The following is a 13,399-nucleotide window of genomic DNA, read 5'->3' on the forward strand; positions in this document are numbered from 1 at the left end:
GAGGTAGATTTTATATAAGAGACGTTTTTGTCTCAAAAATGTTGCGAAAAGGGTCAAAACGGCAGTTGTTTGGGATAGTTTGAATAACACGTGGTATTGCAGTTAGTAAAACTGCTGTAACATAAGTTCCATACTGAATAAACCTTCTCCGCATTTGACAAGCAGAGAAGTAGTTGAAGGTTTTAATCCAACATCTTTTTGTCTAACTCTTTGAATAAGTTGTCAAAATTATAGTTGTTTGGAAATTAATGATTCTGCTAACTTCTGACATGATTTACAGAGGCTTGAAAGACAGGTGAGGGGTTACGAAAATGGCTCTAGATACAGATTGGTAGCCCCGATTTGAAATCCGACTTCGTATTTGAAAAGCAGAGAAGTAGGGGAGAATTTGATATAGGAGACATTTATTTCTCAAAAAAGTTGCGAAAGGGGTCAAAACGGCAGTTGTTTGGGATAGTTTGAATAACATGTGGTATTGCAGTTAGTAAAACTGCTGTAACATAAGTTCCATACTGAATAAACCGTCTCCGCATTTGACAAGCAGAGAAGTAGTTGAAGGTTTTAATCCAAAATCTTTTTGTCTAACTCTTTGGTTTAGTGGTCAAAATGATAGTTGTTTGGAAATGAATGAATCTGCTAACTTCTGACATGATTTACAGAGGCTTGACAGACAGGCGAGGGGTTACGAAAACGGCTCTAGATACAGATTGGTAGCCCTGATTTGAAATCCGACTTCGTATTTGAAAAGCAGAGAAGTAGAGGTAGATTTTATATAAGAGACGTTTTTGTCTCAAAAATGTTGCGAAAAGGGTCAAAACGGCAGTTGTTTGGGATAGTTTGAATAACACGTGGTATTGCAGTTAGTAAAACTGCTGTAACATAAGTTCCATACTGAATAAACCTTTTCCGCATTTGACAAGCAGAGAAGTAGTTGAAGGTTTTAATCCAACATCTTTTTGTCTAACTCTGAATAAGTTGTCAAAATGATAGTTGTTTGGAAATTAATGATTCTGCTAACTTCTTACATGATTTACAGAGGCTTGAAAGACAGGTGAGGGGTTACGAAAACGGCTCTAGATACAGATTGGTAGCCCTGATTTGAAATCCGACTTCGTATTTGAAAAGCAGAGAAGTAGAGGTAGATTTTATATAAGAGACGTTTTTGTCTCAAAAATGTTGCGAAAAGGGTCAAAACGGCAGTTGTTTGGGATAGTTTGAATAACACGTGGTATTGCAGTTAGTAAAACTGCTGTAACATAAGTTCCATACTGAATAAACCTTCTCCGCATTTGACAAGCAGAGAAGTAGTTGAAGGTTTTAATCCAACATCTTTTTGTCTAACTCTTTGAATAAGTTGTCAAAATTATAGTTGTTTGGAAATTAATGATTCTGCTAACTTCTGACATGATTTACAGAGGCTTGAAAGACAGGTGAGGGGTTACGAAAACGGCTCTAGATACAGATTGGTAGCCCCGATTTGAAATCCGACTTCGTATTTGAAAAGCAGAGAAGTAGGGGAGAATTTGATATAGGAGACATTTATTTCTCAAAAAAGTTGCGAAAGGGGTCAAAACGGCAGTTGTTTGGGATAGTTTGAAAAACATGTGGTATTGCAGTTAGTAAAACTGCTGTAACATAAGTTCCATACTGAATAAACCGTCTCCGCATTTGACAAGCAGAGAAGTAGTTGAAGGTTTTAATCTAAAATCTTTTTGTCTAACTCTTTGGTTTAGTGGTCAAAATGATAGTTGTTTGGAAATGAATGAATCTGCTAACTTCTGACATGATTTACAGAGGCTTGAAAGACAGGCGAGGGGTTACGAAAACGGCTCTAGATACAGATTGGTAGCCTCGATTTGAAATCCGACTTCTTATTTGAAAAGTAGAGAAGTAGGAGAGAATTTTATATAGGAGACGTTTATTTCTCAAAAATGTTGCGAAAAGGGTCAAAACGGCAGTTGTTTGGGATAGTTTGAATAACACGTGGTATTGCAGTTAGTAAAACTGCTGTAACATAAGTTCCATACTGAATAAACCTTCTCCGCATTTGACAAGCAGAGAAGTAGTTGAAGGTTTTAATCCAACATCTTTTTGTCTAACTCTTTGAATAAGTTGTCAAAATTATAGTTGTTTGGAAATTAATGATTCTGCTAACTTCTGACATGATTTACAGAGGCTTGAAAGACAGGTGAGGGGTTACGGAAACGGCTCTAGATACAGATTGGTAGCCCCGATTTGAAATCCGACTTCGTATTTGAAAAGCAGAGAAGTAGGGGAGAATTTGATATAGGAGACATTTATTTCTCAAAAAAGTTGCGAAAGGGGTCAAAACGGCAGTTGTTTGGGATAGTTTGAAAAACATGTGGTATTGCAGTTAGTAAAACTGCTGTAACATAAGTTCCATACTGAATAAACCGTCTCCGCATTTGACAAGCAGAGAAGTAGTTGAAGGTTTTAATCCAAAATCTTTTTGTCTAACTCTTTGGTTTAGTGGTCAAAATGATAGTTGTTTGGAAATGAATGAATCTGCTAACTTCTGACATGATTTACAGAGGCTTGAAAGACAGGCGAGGGGTTACGAAAACGGCTCTAGATACAGATTGGTAGCCCCGATTTGAAATCCGACTTCGTATTTGAAAAGCAGAGAAGTAGAGGTAGTTTTTATATAAGAGACGTTTTTTTCTCAAAAATGTTGCGAAAGGGGTCAAAACGGCAGTTGTTTGGGATAGTTTGAATAACACGTGGTATTGCAGTTAGTAAAACTGCTGTAACATAAGTTCCATACTGAATAAACCTTTTCCGCATTTGACAAGCAGAGAAGTAGTTGAAGGTTTTAATCCAACATCTTTTTGTCTAACTCTGAATAAGTTGTCAAAATGATAGTTGTTTGGAAATTAATGATTCTGCTAACTTCTTACATGATTTACAGAGGCTTGAAAGACAGGTGAGGGGTTACGAAAACGGCTCTAGATACAGATTGGTAGCCCCGATTTGAAATCCGACTTCGTATTTGAAAAGCAGAGAAGTAGGGGAGAATTTGATATAGGAGACATTTATTTCTCAAAAAAGTTGCGAAAGGGGTCAAAACGGCAGTTGTTTGGGATAGTTTGAAAAACACGTGGTATTGCAGTTAGTAAAACTGCTGTAACATAAGTTCCATACTGAATAAACCGTCTCCGCATTTGACAAGCAGAGAAGTAGTTGAAGGTTTTAATCCAAAATCTTTTTGTCTAACTCTTTGGTTTAGTGGTCAAAATGATAGTTGTTTGGAAATTAATGATTCTGCTAACTTCTGACATGATTTACAAAGGCTTGAAAGACAGGCGAGGGGTTACGAAAACGGTTCTAGATACAGATTGGTAGCCCCGATTTGAAATCCGACTTCGTATTTGAAAAGCAGAGAAGTAGAGGTAGATTTTATATAAGAGACGTTTTTTTCTCAAAAATGTTGCGAAAAGGGTCAAAACGGCAGTTGTTTGGGATAGTTTGAATAACACGTGGTATTGCAGTTAGTAAAACTGCTGTAACATAAGTTCCATACTGAATAAACCTTTTCCGCATTTGACAAGCAGAGAAGTAGTTGAAGGTTTTAATCCAACATCTTTTTGTCTAACTCTTTGAATAAGTTGTCAAAATGATAGTTGTTTGGAAATGAATGAATCTGCTAACTTCTGACATGATTTACAGAGGCTTGAAAGACAGGCGAGGGGTTACGAAAAAGGCTCTAGATACAGATTGGTAGCCCCGATTTGAAATCCGACTTTGTATTTGAAAAGCAGAGAAGTAGGGGAGAATTTTATATAGGAGACATTTATTTCTCAAAAATGTTGCGAAAGGGGTCAAAACGGCAGTTGTTTGGGATAGTTTGAAAAACACGTGGTATTGCAGTTAGTAAAACTGCTGTAACACAAATTCCATACTGAATAAACCGTCTCCGCATTTGACAAGCAGAGAAGTAGTTGAAGGTTTTAATCCAAAATCTTTTTGTCTAACTCTTTGGTTTAGTGGTCAAAATGATAGTTGTTTGGAAATGAATGAATCTGCTAACTTCTGACATGATTTACAGAGGCTTGAAAGACAGGCGAGGGGTTATGAAAACGGCTCTAGATACAGATTGGTAGCCCCGATTTGAAATCCGACTTCGTATTTGAAAAGCAGAGAAGTAGAGGTAGATTTTATATAAGAGACGTTTTTTTCTCAAAAATGTTGCGAAAAGGGTCAAAACGGCAGTTGTTTGGGATAGTTTGAATAACACGTGGTATTGCAGTTAGTAAAACTGCTGTAACATAAGTTCCATACTGAATAAACCTTTTCCGCATTTGACAAGCAGAGAAGTAGTTGAAGGTTTTAATCCAACATCTTTTTGTCTAACTCTTTGAATAAGTTGTCAAAATTATAGTTGTTTGGAAATTAATGATTCTGCTAACTTCTGACATGATTTACAGAGGCTTGAAAGACAGGTGAGGGGTTACGAAAACGGCTCTAGATACAGATTGGTAGCCCCGATTTGAAATCCGACTTCGTATTTGAAAAGCAGAGAAGTAGGGGAGAATTTGATATAGGAGACATTTATTTCTCAAAAAAGTTGCGAAAGGGGTCAAAACGGCAGTTGTTTGGGATAGTTTGAAAAACATGTGGTATTGCAGTTAGTAAAACTGCTGTAACATAAGTTCCATACTGAATAAACCGTCTCCGCATTTGACAAGCAGAGAAGTAGTTGAAGGTTTTAATCTAAAATCTTTTTGTCTAACTCTTTGGTTTAGTGGTCAAAATGATAGTTGTTTGGAAATGAATGAATCTGCTAACTTCTGACATGATTTACAGAGGCTTGAAAGACAGGCGAGGGGTTACGAAAACGGCTCTAGATACAGATTGGTAGCCCCGATTTGAAATCCGACTTCGTATTTGAAAAGCAGAGAAGTAGAGGTAGATTTTATATAAGAGACGTTTTTTTCTCAAAAATGTTGCGAAAGGGGTCAAAACGGCAGTTGTTTGGGATAGTTTGAATAACACGTGGTATTGCAGTTAGTAAAACTGCTGTAACATAAGTTCCATACTGAATAAACCTTTTCCGCATTTGACAAGCAGAGAAGTAGTTGAAGGTTTTAATCCAACATCTTTTTGTCTAACTCTGAATAAGTTGTCAAAATGATAGTTGTTTGGAAATTAATGATTCTGCTAACTTCTTACATGATTTACAGAGGCTTGAAAGACAGGTGAGGGGTTACGAAAACGGCTCTAGATACAGATTGGTAGCCCCGATTTGAAATCCGACTTCGTATTTGAAAAGCAGAGAAGTAGGGGAGAATTTGATATAGGAGACATTTATTTCTCAAAAAAGTTGCGAAAGGGGTCAAAACGGCAGTTGTTTGGGATAGTTTGAAAAACACGTGGTATTGCAGTTAGTAAAAGTGCTGTAACATAAGTTCCATACTGAATAAACCGTCTCCGCATTTGACAAGCAGAGAAGTAGTTGAAGGCTTTAATCCAAAATATTTTTGTCTAACTCTTTGGTTTAGTGGTCAAAATGATAGTTGTTTGGAAATGAATGAATCTGCTAACTTCTGACATGATTTACAGAGGCTTGAAAGACAGGCGAGGGGTTACGAAAACGGCTCTAGATACAGATTGGTAGCCTCGATTTGAAATCCGACTTCTTATTTGAAAAGTAGAGAAGTAGGAGAGAATTTTATATAGGAGACGTTTTTGTCTCAAAAATGTTGCGAAAAGGGTCAAAACGGCAGTTGTTTGGGATAGTTTGAATAACACGTGGTATTGCAGTTAGTAAAACTGCTGTAACATAAGTTCCATACTGAATAAACCTTCTCCGCATTTGACAAGCAGAGAAGTAGTTGAAGGTTTTAATCCAACATCTTTTTGTCTAACTCTTTGAATAAGTTGTCAAAATTATAGTTGTTTGGAAATTAATGATTCTGCTAACTTCTGACATGATTTACAGAGGCTTGAAAGACAGGTGAGGGGTTACGGAAACGGCTCTAGATACAGATTGGTAGCCCCGATTTGAAATCCGACTTCGTATTTGAAAAGTAGAGAAGTAGGAGAGAATTTTATATAGGAGACGTTTATTTCTCAAAAATGTTGCGAAAGGGGTCAAAACGGCAGTTGTTTGGGATAGTTTGAAAAACATGTGGTATTGCAGTTAGTAAAACTGCTGTAACATAAGTTCCATACTGAATAAACCGTCTCCGCATTTGACAAGCAGAGAAGTAGTTGAAGGTTTTAATCCAAAATCTTTTTGTCTAACTCTTTGGTTTAGTGGTCAAAATGATAGTTGTTTGGAAATGAATGAATCTGCTAACTTCTGACATGATTTACAGAGGCTTGAAAGACAGGCGAGGGGTTACGAAAACGGCTCTAGATACAGATTGGTAGCCCCGATTTGAAATCCGACTTCGTATTTGAAAAGCAGAGAAGTAGAGGTAGTTTTTATATAAGAGACGTTTTTTTCTCAAAAATGTTGCGAAAGGGGTCAAAACGGCAGTTGTTTGGGATAGTTTGAATAACACGTGGTATTGCAGTTAGTAAAACTGCTGTAACATAAGTTCCATACTGAATAAACCTTTTCCGCATTTGACAAGCAGAGAAGTAGTTGAAGGTTTTAATCCAACATCTTTTTGTCTAACTCTGAATAAGTTGTCAAAATGATAGTTGGTTGGAAATTAATGATTCTGCTAACTTCTTACATGATTTACAGAGGCTTGAAAGACAGGTGAGGGGTTACGAAAACGGCTCTAGATACAGATTGGTAGCCCCGATTTGAAATCCGACTTCGTATTTGAAAAGCAGAGAAGTAGGGGAGAATTTGATATAGGAGACATTTATTTCTCAAAAAAGTTGCGAAAGGGGTCAAAACGGCAGTTGTTTGGGATAGTTTGAAAAACACGTGGTATTGCAGTTAGTAAAACTGCTGTAACATAAGTTCCATACTGAATAAACCGTCTCCGCATTTGACAAGCAGAGAAGTAGTTGAAGGTTTTAATCCAAAATCTTTTTGTCTAACTCTTTGGTTTAGTGGTCAAAATGATAGTTGTTTGGAAATTAATGATTCTGCTAACTTCTGACATGATTTACAAAGGCTTGAAAGACAGGCGAGGGGTTACGAAAACGGTTCTAGATACAGATTGGTAGCCCCGATTTGAAATCCGACTTCGTATTTGAAAAGCAGAGAAGTAGAGGTAGATTTTATATAAGAGACGTTTTTTTCTCAAAAATGTTGCGAAAAGGGTCAAAACGGCAGTTGTTTGGGATAGTTTGAATAACACGTGGTATTGCAGTTAGTAAAACTGCTGTAACATAAGTTCCATACTGAATAAACCTTTTCCGCATTTGACAAGCAGAGAAGTAGTTGAAGGTTTTAATCCAACATCTTTTTGTCTAACTCTTTGAATAAGTTGTCAAAATGATAGTTGTTTGGAAATGAATGAATCTGCTAACTTCTGACATGATTTACAGAGGCTTGAAAGACAGGCGAGGGGTTACGAAAAAGGCTCTAGATACAGATTGGTAGCCCCGATTTGAAATCCGACTTTGTATTTGAAAAGCAGAGAAGTAGGGGAGAATTTTATATAGGAGACATTTATTTCTCAAAAATGTTGCGAAAGGGGTCAAAACGGCAGTTGTTTGGGATAGTTTGAAAAACACGTGGTATTGCAGTTAGTAAAACTGCTGTAACACAAATTCCATACTGAATAAACCGTCTCCGCATTTGACAAGCAGAGAAGTAGTTGAAGGTTTTAATCCAAAATCTTTTTGTCTAACTCTTTGGTTTAGTGGTCAAAATGATAGTTGTTTGGAAATGAATGAATCTGCTAACTTCTGACATGATTTACAGAGGCTTGAAAGACAGGCGAGGGGTTATGAAAACGGCTCTAGATACAGATTGGTAGCCCCGATTTGAAATCCGACTTCGTATTTGAAAAGCAGAGAAGTAGAGGTAGATTTTATATAAGAGACGTTTTTTTCTCAAAAATGTTGCGAAAAGGGTCAAAACGGCAGTTGTTTGGGATAGTTTGAATAACACGTGGTATTGCAGTTAGTAAAACTGCTGTAACATAAGTTCCATACTGAATAAACCTTTTCCGCATTTGACAAGCAGAGAAGTAGTTGAAGGTTTTAATCCAACATCTTTTTGTCTAACTCTTTGAATAAGTTGTCAAAATTATAGTTGTTTGGAAATTAATGATTCTGCTAACTTCTGACATGATTTACAGAGGCTTGAAAGACAGGTGAGGGGTTACGAAAACGGCTCTAGATACAGATTGGTAGCCCCGATTTGAAATCCGACTTCGTATTTGAAAAGCAGAGAAGTAGGGGAGAATTTGATATAGGAGACATTTATTTCTCAAAAAAGTTGCGAAAGGGGTCAAAACGGCAGTTGTTTGGGATAGTTTGAAAAACATGTGGTATTGCAGTTAGTAAAACTGCTGTAACATAAGTTCCATACTGAATAAACCGTCTCCGCATTTGACAAGCAGAGAAGTAGTTGAAGGTTTTAATCCAAAATCTTTTTGTCTAACTCTTTGGTTTAGTGGTCAAAATGATAGTTGTTTGGAAATGAATGAATCTGCTAACTTCTGACATGATTTACAGAGGCTTGAAAGACAGGCGAGGGGTTACGAAAACGGCTCTAGATACAGATTGGTAGCCCCGATTTGAAATCCGACTTCGTATTTGAAAAGCAGAGAAGTAGAGGTAGATTTTATATAAGAGACGTTTTTTTCTCAAAAATGTTGCGAAAGGGGTCAAAACGGCAGTTGTTTGGGATAGTTTGAATAACACGTGGTATTGCAGTTAGTAAAACTGCTGTAACATAAGTTCCATACTGAATAAACCTTTTCCGCATTTGACAAGCAGAGAAGTAGTTGAAGGTTTTAATCCAACATCTTTTTGTCTAACTCTGAATAAGTTGTCAAAATGATAGTTGTTTGGAAATTAATGATTCTGCTAACTTCTTACATGATTTACAGAGGCTTGAAAGACAGGTGAGGGGTTACGAAAACGGCTCTAGATACAGATTGGTAGCCCCGATTTGAAATCCGACTTCGTATTTGAAAAGCAGAGAAGTAGGGGAGAATTTGATATAGGAGACATTTATTTCTCAAAAATGTTGCGAAAGGGGTCAAAACGGCAGTTGTTTGGGATAGTTTGAAAAACACGTGGTATTGCAGTTAGTAAAACTGCTGTAACATAAGTTCCATACTGAATAAACCGTCTCCGCATTTGACAAGCAGAGAAGTAGTTGAAGGTTTAATCCAAAATCTTTTTGTCTAACTCTTTGGTTTAGTGGTCAAAATGATAGTTGTTTGGAAATTAATGATTCTGCTAACTTCTGACATGATTTACAAAGGCTTGAAAGACAGGCGAGGGGTTACGAAAACGGTTCTAGATACAGATTGGTAGCCCCGATTTGAAATCCGACTTCGTATTTGAAAAGCAGAGAAGTAGAGGTAGATTTTATATAAGAGACGTTTTTTTCTCAAAAATGTTGCGAAAAGGGTCAAAACGGCAGTTGTTTGGGATAGTTTGAATAACACGTGGTATTGCAGTTAGTAAAACTGCTGTAACATAAGTTCCATACTGAATAAACCTTTTCCGCATTTGACAAGCAGAGAAGTAGTTGAAGGTTTTAATCCAACATCTTTTTGTCTAACTCTTTGAATAAGTTGTCAAAATGATAGTTGTTTGGAAATGAATGAATCTGCTAACTTCTGACATGATTTACAGAGGCTTGAAAGACAGGCGAGGGGTTACGAAAACGGCTCTAGATACAGATTGGTAGCCCCGATTTGAAATCCGACTTCGTATTTGAAAAGCAGAGAAGTAGAGGTAGATTTTATATAAGAGACGTTTTTTTCTCAAAAATGTTGCGAAAAGGGTCAAAACGGCAGTTGTTTGGGATAGTTTGAATAACACGTGGTATTGCAGTTAGTAAAACTGCTGTAACATAAGTTCCATACTGAATAAACCTTTTCCGCATTTGACAAGCAGAGAAGTAGTTGAAGGTTTTAATCCAACATCTTTTTGTCTAACTCTTTGAATAAGTTGTCAAAATGATAGTTGTTTGGAAATGAATGAATCTGCTAACTTCTGACATGATTTACAGAGGCTTGAAAGACAGGCGAGGGGTTACGAAAAAGGCTCTAGATACAGATTGGTAGCCCCGATTTGAAATCCGACTTCGTATTTGAAAAGCAGAGAAGTAAGGGAACTCCCCCCCCAATTGTACAAAATAACATGGCAACTTATTGGCAGAGAGCGAACCATACACACGATGGGATTGTGTGGGATTTCATATTACAACCGGCGGTGTTTCGTCCAAAGTTGGTGGCAAATGCCATATTGTAAAAGAGCTGTGTAACACCCCAAAATTCCTATAGTGGGCGTGTGAGTTCCATCTTATTTTTTCATAGGCTTACTGTAACGCAAGTCAAGACCCAAGAGTCAAATTTTGAGATTTTGACAATTTTGGCAAAAACTTATCACCCCCTTAAAAAAGTGCTTTCTGGACCGTTTTTCGAAATTCTTTCGATTTTTATGTCAATTACACATGTGTAAGAACTGTATGAAAATACTTTTGTCAAATTTTATTAACATAATTTTTTTGACATTTTTATTTGGACTTAAGGAATATGTTTTGTGCATTTGGAATGTGATTTCAATGGAAGTCAAAAGTCAAAAGTCAAAAATGTCAAAAATTTGGAAAAAACGTATCACCCCCTGTAAAAAAATGCTATCTGGACCGTTTTTCGAAATTCTTTCCATTTTTATGTCAATTACACATGTGTAAGAACTGTATGAAAATACTTTTGTCAAATTTTATTAACATAATTTTTTGGACATTTTTATTTGGACTTATGGAATATGTTTTGTGCATTTGGAATGTGATTTCAATGGAAGTCAAAAGTCAAAAGTCAAAAATGTCAAAAATTTGGAAAAAACGTATCACCCCCTTTAAAAAAGTGCTTTCTGGACTGTTTTTTGAAATTCTTTCGATGTTTATGTCAATTACACATGTATAAGAACTGTATGAAAATACTTTTGTCAAATTTTATTAACATAATTTTTTTGACATTATTATTTGGACTTAAGTAATATGTTTTGTGCATTTGGAATGTGATTTCATAGGAAGTCAAAAGTCAAAAGTCAATAATGTCAAATATTTGGAAAAAACGTATCACCCCCTTTAAAAAAGTGCTTTCTGGACCGTTTTTCGAAATTCTTTCGATTTTTATGTCAATTACACATGTATAAGAACTGTATGAAAATACTTTTGTCACATTTTACTATCATAATTTTTTATAAATGTTTACTTGTACTTAAGGAATATGTTTTGTGCATTTGGAATGTGATTTCATAGGAAGTCAAAAGTCAAAAGTTAAAAGTCAAAAATGTTAAAAATGTGGAAAAAACATATATTCCATTTAAAAAAGTGCTTTCTGGACCGTTTTTTGAAATTCTTTCGATTTGTACGTCAATTACACATGAATAAGAAGTGTATGAAAATACTTTAGTCACATTTTACTATCATCATTTTTTATAAATGTTTACTTGTACTTATCACCCCCCAAACCTCCATAAATCACTCAGGCCAGCACCCATTGATTTGGGGCCGTAGTATAGTGCTCCCATGGACGTCTGGATGACACCTAAAAGCATTTAAAACCGTTTTGAAAAATGACATGAAAACATGAAAAATATTTTTTTTTTACTTTTTTGGGAAACCTCCTTAAATCACTCAGGCCAGACCCCATTGACTCGAGAATAAAAAACATAAAATATTTTTCAGAAATAAAAACAGAATATTTTCTGACTTTTTTGGAAAACCTCCATAAATCACTCAGGCCAACACCCATTGATTTTCGTCCGTCGAATAGTGCTCCCAGAGCGGGTATGGAAGTCCGGATGCCCCCTAAACGCAATTTCATCCAGGGCATCTGGTAACCTAAAAAAAATACCAGGTGCACGAAAAGTTTGGACTTAGAATATTTTTCGAGTTTTTTGGAAAAACTCCATAAATCACTCAGGCCATTGACTCGAGAATAAAAAACAAAAAATATTTTTCAGAAAAAAAACATAGAATATTTTCAGACTTTTTTGGAAAACCTCCATAAATCACTCAGGCCAACACCCACTGATTTTTGTCCGTCGAACAGTGCTCCCAGAGCGGGTTGGAAGTCTGGATGCCCCCTAAACGCAGTTTCAACCAGGGCATCTGGTAACCTAAAAATAATGCCAGGTGCACAAACAGTTTGGACTTGTTTGTGTGTGTGTGAGCTTTTCTTTGACATCTGTTTCGAGAAATGACTGATTTACAGTTCATGAAGGTTGCCTAATCACACACTTAAAGTTTTGGAAAGATCTGACTTTTTTAACCCTTTTAAACAGCACCTATGACCCCATTTTAAGGCACTTCCGGTTGGCACAGGAAGCTATAGGTAAAGACATATGCTGATCGGGGTATGCTCTTAGAGAATCCTGAGTTTTAAGTCTATACGTTAAGAACTGACTGATTTACACAGGGTTGAATGCACTATAAATCACAAACTGCTGGTTGGCTATGGCAAAACACTTTTAGGGTTATTTAACCACTTCCGGTTGCTCCAGGAAGCTTAGAATCAACACAGGTAGACCTCATAGTGGCTTGATGGATTGTTATCAAAGACAGGTTCATAAGACATTCATAACCCACATAGGGTTTATTTAAAGAATGCACGTTAAATTTGCAATATGATTCAACACATCATATTGCAAAAGTAACACACACTGTTATGTTTGCAATATGATTCAACACATCATATTGCAAAAGTAACACACACTGTTACGTTTGCAATATGATGTGTTGAATCATATTGCAAACATAACACACACTGTTACTTTTGCAATATGATGTGTTGAATCATATTGCAAATTTAACGTGCATTCTTTAAATACTTTAAATACTTTAGAAATACAAAATCGAACAGGCTTGTTGTGGTTTGTCTCTATGGGCCGAGCCGGTTTCAATGCACCTAGTCTTGAGACTCTGGGACTTTTCTAAACGTCGCCAGTTTCGTTGAGGTCAAAATGAATTGAAAACATGGCAAATACACGAGGCTTTTTATCGATCCGAGAACCTTCTAGAGCCACATAATTCACTGTGCACAATCGACCTGAGGTCTAGAACAGGTTTGTACATTTTCAGAACTCTAGGTCTAACGGTTCTTTAAAAGTTGGAACAAAAGTAACTACCACAGGCACTGTCTGCCTCTTAGCCCCTCAGTGTGTCCCTCCATCATTTCTGTTAGGGTGTGTAAATTTTTCTTTGAAATCTGATGGGACTAATGACTGATTTACAGTTCAGGAAGGTTGCCTAATCACAAATATGAAGTTTTGGAAAGAT

Source organism: Salvelinus alpinus, chromosome 10 (assembly GCF_045679555.1).
Source record: "Salvelinus alpinus chromosome 10, SLU_Salpinus.1, whole genome shotgun sequence".
Classification (NCBI taxonomy): Eukaryota; Metazoa; Chordata; class Actinopteri; order Salmoniformes; family Salmonidae; genus Salvelinus; species Salvelinus alpinus.